Below are 7,667 nucleotides of genomic sequence, written 5' to 3'. Positions count from 1 at the left end.
CTTTTAATAAAATCAAACTTGCCTGTATGATATATAGTGCTAAAGGATTCTCTAGGAATACTCCAATTTTGTAAATCATTTTCTATTTTGGCAATATCTGCTACTGCCGAAATATTAACACTATTTAGCGTGTTATTTCTTTCTGAATTATTCATATTAATATTGACAGGTGTACCAGCTAATACAGGTTTTTAGCATACCCAGATTGTCAAGATATGTATTTTTTAGTGATTCACAATTTTTTAAATTTGTTGTTATAATAATTAATTTCCTTTATTATGTTTAATAGAGGTAGTTTGCTAATATTCTTATTTGAAGCAAGGGTTTTACAAACTCTTAGATTGTGTTTAGCACACTCTATTTTTCTGTTTATCTTTCTTAATTCTTTATTAAGTACCCATCTTTCATAATTTATATTTCTAATATATTGAAAAGAAGGTTGTTGCTTCATTTAAGATTTTAATATTGAGAAGAGCATCTGCTAATAGAGCGATTAATACTTCGTATATTGCTCACTATCATATGTCTTTGCTCAAGATACCTATTGATATTTCTTTTATTAAAATCTATTTCATCTTTTAATAACCATAAAGCTACATTCTTTATTTTGTTTTCTCTAATGATAGATCTTGTTGATCTAATGTTGAGTCGGGAATTACTAATTCTTTTATTCGTATCACGAAGGTGCTTCAAGAATTTCCACCTTAATTTATTATAAGATTCTATGATGCTAAAGGTTCTGTGTTTCATATGAGATTAAAGGTTTCTTTTGAAGTTAAAGAGAGGGGTATTGTCCTTAAGGTTTCTTTTCTGTTATCTTTTTCAGTACTATTTCTCTTAATAGTTTTGTACTATTCTTAGCAATATATTGTTTACTGTTTATCCTGTTTAAGTTATCTTAGTTCTAAGTTTTCTTGGGGGTTGGAAGTTGAACGTGTTTACTGTGTCCTGTTGTGTCCTGTCTAACTGCGGCTCTCCCTGGCCTATAACGACGACGGCAACTGACGGCAGTAAATAAGGTTCAGCTAACTCTCTTTAGAGACCCTCACACTATGAACTTCACACTAGATAACAGGATTGAACGATAAATATATACTGGAATGAATAGTATATAACAATTAAGATCTAGAGCATGAGATAGATAACATGAAAACCTTAAAGACAATTGAGAGTTTAGCCTCTCATGGATTTAGTTAACATGGCTCTGATACCAAGTGGAAGGATCGTAAGTACAGATAAAAATATGCGGAATTTAAAGAAAATAAACACAAATTTAAGAAACTTACTTTTATTTAGAACATTGAAAACTGCAGAACGAGGAACTTTTACAGAGAGGAAAGGGAAAACATATATGAAAAAAGAAGGGCTATTTTCGGTCTGCCCTCTATATTACATTTGAAGACTTTATATAGACTTTTAAGAGATAGTTGAGTTAATCTTGATCGTCCGTAATGGATGGTCAGATCTTTGTCTTGAAAAGTCATTTGTTCTTTGCTTTTCTGAAGAGGCAATTGTCTTTTGCTTTTCCTGAAGGGTAGATGTCGCTTTCTCGAAAGGTCATTTGTTTTTTGCCTTTCTGAAGGGGCAACTGTCTTTTGCTTTTTCTGAAGGGGCAAGATACTATTTATCGATTAGACTGAGTATAGGCAGACCTGGGTATACTATTTATCTTCAGTGGGTGAAGATGATGAAGACGATGAACTGTTGTCATTATCTTCTAGAATAGCGTAAAGTTTTTCTTTAGTATTTTCATCAAGTTCTAAGTCTTCAAATGTAATATAGAGGGCAGACCTGGAATACTCCAATTTTGTAAATCATTTTCTATTTTGGCAATATCTGCTACTGCCGAAATATTAACACTATTTAGCGTGTTATTTCTTTCTGAATTATTCATATTAATATTGACAGGTGTACCAGCTAATACAGGTTTTTAGCATACCCAGATTGTCAAGATATGTATTTTTTAGTGATTCACAATTTTTTAAATTGTTGTTATAATAATTAATTTCCTTTATTATGTTTAATAGAGGTAGTTTGCTAATATTCTTATTTGAAGCAAGGGTTTTACAAACTCTTAGATTGTGTTTAGCACACTCTATTTTTCTGTTTATCTTTCTTAATTCTTTATTAAGTACCCATCTTTCATAATTTATATTTCTAATATATTGAAAAGAAGGTTGTTGCTTCATTTAAGATTTTAATATTGAGAAGAGCATCTGCTAATAGAGCGATTAATACTTCGTATATTGCTCACTATCGAATAAAAGGACCCTTTTGATAGATTACTTTAGGAACAGTTTTGTTAGAATCTACTCCTTTTATTTTCCTATCAAGTTCTGTTAAGAGATGACAGATTGTTAAATTTTGACGATTCATTATTAGGAGTCCTTGGTATCAGAGCCAGGAATAATACTTTAATGGTATTATTCCTTCCATTATGCAGTTCTTATCTGCACCTGAATCTAATAATGCTAATTTGTTAAAAGTCATATCTTGCACTTTTAAGGTTATGGGGAGATGATAACTTTTAGCCTTTACTTTAGTAAGTTTGACTAGGGCTGCTGAATCATCTTTCGATTCTTCTATAATTGAATCATTTAATTTTGAAGTGTTGTCAGAATCATTACCATCTTCTTCTTCGTTGAGGAATTCTTGATTAGTCGTTTTCCCCTTATTTACTTGGGATATTATTTTATCAGTAATATTTTCCATTTCGATTTTATTAAGTCTAAGCTTAATATCTTTTAATTCTTCTTTTACTGATTTAAGTTCAGTTTGAAGATGTTGGACTGTAGTGGGTTCTTCTGTTTTAACGGAGAATCTATCCATTACTTTCTTCATATCAAAAGGTTCTTAGCATAGAATCAACAGATCCAACTCAAATACAGGCAATGATAGACACAATCTCAAATTCATCCTCTGCAGAAAGCAGACAAAACGGAGACATGGAAGAATTAGACGGGAAGATAGCCCTAGCCTATACTCAGTCTAATCGATAAATAGTATCTTGCCCCTTCAGAAAAAGCAAAAGACAGTTGCCCCTTCAGAAAGGCAAAAAACAAATGACCTTTCGAGAAAGCGACATCTACCCTTCAGGAAAAGCAAAAGACAATTGCCTCTTCAGAAAAGCAAAGAACAAATGACTTCCGTCATTACAGATATGTGCTTTAGATAATTTGTAATTTATCTTTAATAATTCTCCTGTTGCAGAGTATAATCTTTGTGTAGTTTTCTAAATTACTTTCATAATTTATATTTCTAATATATTGAAAAGAAGGTTGTTGCTTCATTTAAGATTTTAATATTGAGAAGAGCATCTGCTAATAGAGCGATTAATACTTCGTATATTGCTCACTATCATATGTCTTTGCTCAAGATACCTATTGATATTTCTTTTATTAAAATCTATTTCATCTTTTAATAACCATAAAGCTACATTCTTTATTTTGTTTTCTCTAATGATAGATCTTGTTGATCTAATGTTGAGTCGGGAATTACTAATTCTTTTATTCGTATCACGAAGGTGCTTCAAGAATTTCCACCTTAATTTATTATAAGATTCTATGATGCTAAAGGTTCTGTGTTTCATATGAGATTAAAGGTTTCTTTTGAAGTTAAAGAGAGGGGTATTGTCCTTAAGGTTTCTTTTCTGTTATCTTTTTCAGTACTATTTCTCTTAATAGTTTTGTACTATTCTAAATTTATATTTCATATGAAATCAGTAAAAGACATCTTTAAAAGACATATTTCTAAATGGGTTGAAGCACAAGCCTTCGAGAAATTGTGAGAGAAATAGGTTATAGACTTCATTTGGTACCACATCGCATGCCCATTTGGGATACCTGCCGAAATAGTGTTTGACAATGGAAAATAATTTATCGGCAAAAAAGTAACGAAATTCTTCGAGGACCACAAAATAAAAGGATTGTATCAATGCCATATCACCATAGTGGGAACGGACAGGCCGAATCGACGAACAAGACTATCATTCAAAACTTAAGGAAAAGGTTGAATGATGCTAAGGGAAAGTAGCGAGAAATTTTACCCGAAGTCCTTTGCTCATATCGAACAACATCAAAGTCTAGCACGGGGGCAACCCTGTTCTCCTTAGTATATGATTCCGAGGCCTTGATTATGGTAGAAGTTAGGGAACCTAACACCATATTTCAACATGCAATGAAAGAATCAACTTATGAGATGATGAATACTAGCCTCTAACTATTGGATGAAAAACGAGAAGTTGCACTTGTTCGGATGGTTGTGCAAAAACAAAGAATCGATAGATATTATAATAGAAGAACCAACCTTTGCGACTTCGGAATCGGGGACTTAGTTCTAAGAAAAGTCACCCCTCAATACTCGAGATCTGAACAAAGGGAAACTGGGCCCAAATTGGGAAGGACCATATCGGGTCCTCGGCGTCATCAAAAAGGAATCTTACAAACTTGGCACAATGAAGGGCGAACAATTGCCAAACAATTGGAATATTCACTCCTAAAACGGTATTATTGGTAAGGTATGACTTTCCCCCTTTCCATTTGTATTTGATACTAACTTATTGCAGGTGTTCAATCGAGGACATCAAGAAACTCTTCAACACGAGGATCTTAGGTTTTAAAGCATGCAATGGACTCTTTTTCCCTTAGATCAGTTTTTATGCCAAATGGGTTTTTCCGGCAAGATTTTTAACGAGGCAACAGTTATGTGCTACCTAAGGAAGATTCATTAGTATCCAAGGCTTCTTTACATTCATCATCGAATACTGGGGGGGTCACCCTTGGATGTTATATTTTTGAGGAAAGTACTTCATGTCAAAGGATCTCGTTTGGGAAGGTTTATAATAGGCCAAATGATTGAATGAACGGTGTCCATATAGGTCAGTCGAGCCCCGATGGAAAAACATGTATGCTTGAATAAATTATTCAAAGAAGCATTCTTTCTTTATCAAACATGTTGTGTCTCAAATAAATTTTTCTACTATACGAGCTCTATACTTATGATTTTTTGAAAAATGGCTCAACAGCCAGGCACAAATATGCCTCGAACACTCGGGGACTACTGTCGATGATCGACATATTCTAGTTATCTGAACTCGAATTAATAAGACCTCAAAGAGGCACCCCTTGACCTATAGGCCAAGGCCATCATTCTCGGGGACTAACACTTCGGACAAGTTTGAAGTGTTATTGGGGAATAAGCCCAAGAGGCACACCCAAATTCTACAACAAAGTTAATGCAGCTTAGAGACGTCCGAATCACTCAATAAAAATAGGCCTTCAAACTCTTTGAAAAACCAGTTAAAAAAGCCTACCCTCGGCAAATAGTCAAAAGGGCTTTTATAAAATTAGCCCTCAAAAAACCTTAAGAGCTATCAAATTATTTAAACACAAACGTGCTAAGGCACAAAAAGAAAAGGGGTTTCAATCGATATCGAACCCTAAAAAAACTCAATGGGTAAAAAATACATGCTAAGACATAAAGAAAATTTCCCTAAGTATTTTAAGCTAAAAAAGGGGAATAATAGCCATCTTTTAGAGGCCATATTGGCCCGATCTAAAGAGCCTACGGGCTAATACACTTAAAGTTAGAGGTCTTACTCTCACTCCACCCGAACCCAAGGGTTCGACTATTCCGGGCCCAAATAAAAAATGACTTGACTATGGCTCGGGGACTCCTCATTATTCGACACAAACCCTAAAGATCCGATGCCAAGATGCATTAGAGGAACTAAAGTGATACCTATCGAGCCTATCACAGCTTCACACTCCAAATGTATATGAGAAACGTTTATTATATTTGGCAGTATCAGAAAACGTGATAAGTGGTGTCCTAATTAGGGAAGATCAAGGTACGCAATTTCCCATTTATTTCATGTAAGTCGTACCTTAGGAGAAGAAGAAACTAGATATCCACACTTAGAGAAATTAGCACTTGCATTTATAAGCGCCTCTAGAAAATTAAGACCATACTTTCAATGTCACCCCATATGTGTGTTAACCACTTACCCGTTTCGCACTATTTTGCACAAGCCCAAACTATCGGGCTGATTGGTCAAATGGGCTATCGAACTCAGTGGGTATGATATCGAGTATTAACCTCGAATGGCCATGAAGCCTCAAATTTTGGCTGACTTCGTGTCCGATTTCATGCCAACCCTCGTGCCTGAAGTTGAAAAAGAACTTTTGTTAAAATTAGGCACATCATCGGGGGAATGGACCCTTTTCATAGACGGTGCTTCGAAAGTGAAGGGGTACGGACTAGGCATCATTTTGAAGCCGCTTACGAGTAACACTATTAGGCAGTCCATCAAAACTTCTAGGTTGACTAACAATGAGGCCGAGTGCGAGGCCATGATTGTAGGTCTTGAGCTAGCTAAAAGCTTGGGAGCAGAAGTCATTGAAGCCAAGTGTGACTCATTACTGGTGGGGAACCAAGTAAACAAAACCTTCGAAGCTGAGAGGATAGAATGCAAAGGTATTTGGACAAGCTGCAGGTAACTTTGCACCATTTCAAGGAATAGACTTTATAACATGTACCTCGAGAACAAAATAGTAAGGCCGATGCAATTGCAAATCTGGGGTCATCGGTCGAGGAAGATGAGATCAGCTCGGGGATTGTCATTCTACTCTCGAGATCTGTAATCGAGGAAGGTCATGCTGAGATAAACTCTACAAGCTTAACCTGGGATTGGAGGAATAAATATATTGACCACATGAAGAATGGAAAGCTCCCATTGGACCCTAAAGAGTCGAGGGCCCTACAAACCAAAGTTTCTCGATTCACATTAGATGAAGATGGAACATTATATAGAAGGACATTCGATGCACCATTGGCATTATGTTTAGGACCAGGCGACACCGATTATGTTTTATGAGAGGTCAATGAAGGAACTTGTGGGAACCACTACGGCGCCGAATAACTGATTTGCAAAATCATTAGATCAGGACACTACAAGATAGCATGGAAAAAGACAGTAACGAGTTTGTTCGAAAGTATGATATATGTCAAAGGTTTGCACCGATGATCCTATCCCCATGGCCATTCATGAAATAGAGGATGGATATCATCTGACCTCTACCAATGGCCCCAGTAAAGCTAAGATCATTTTATTTATGACTGACTATTTCTCTAAATGGGTTGAAGCACAGGCATTCGAGAAAGTATGACAGAAAGAGGTTATAGACTTTATTTGGGACCACATCGCATGTCTATTTGGGATACCTGCCGAAAAAGTGTTTGACAATGGAAAATAATTTATCGGAAACAAGGTAGCGAAATTTATCGAGGACCACATAATAAAAGGATAGTATCAATGCCATATCACCCTAGTGGGAATAGACAAGCCGAATCGACGAACAAGACTATCATTCAAAACTTAAGGAAAAGGTTGAACGATGCTAAGGGAAAGTGGAGAGAAATTTTAAACGAAGTCCTATGCTCATATCGAACAACATCAAAGTCCATCATGGGGGAAACCCCGTTCTCCTTAGTATATGGCTCCGAGGCCTTGATTCTGGTAGAAGTCGGGGAACCTAGCTCCATATTTCGACATGCAATGAAAGAATCAACTCATGAGACCACTACAAGAAATTGGATAATTAGTGGCGACATTTAGCATAGTATCAACAACGACGTTAAAAGTTGCCATATTTTGAATATATTTAGCA

Source organism: Nicotiana tabacum, chromosome 1 (genome assembly GCF_000715075.1).
Source record: "Nicotiana tabacum cultivar K326 chromosome 1, ASM71507v2, whole genome shotgun sequence".
Lineage (NCBI taxonomy): Eukaryota > Viridiplantae > Streptophyta > Magnoliopsida > Solanales > Solanaceae > Nicotiana > Nicotiana tabacum.
Note: the sequence above shows the minus strand (reverse complement) of the source record.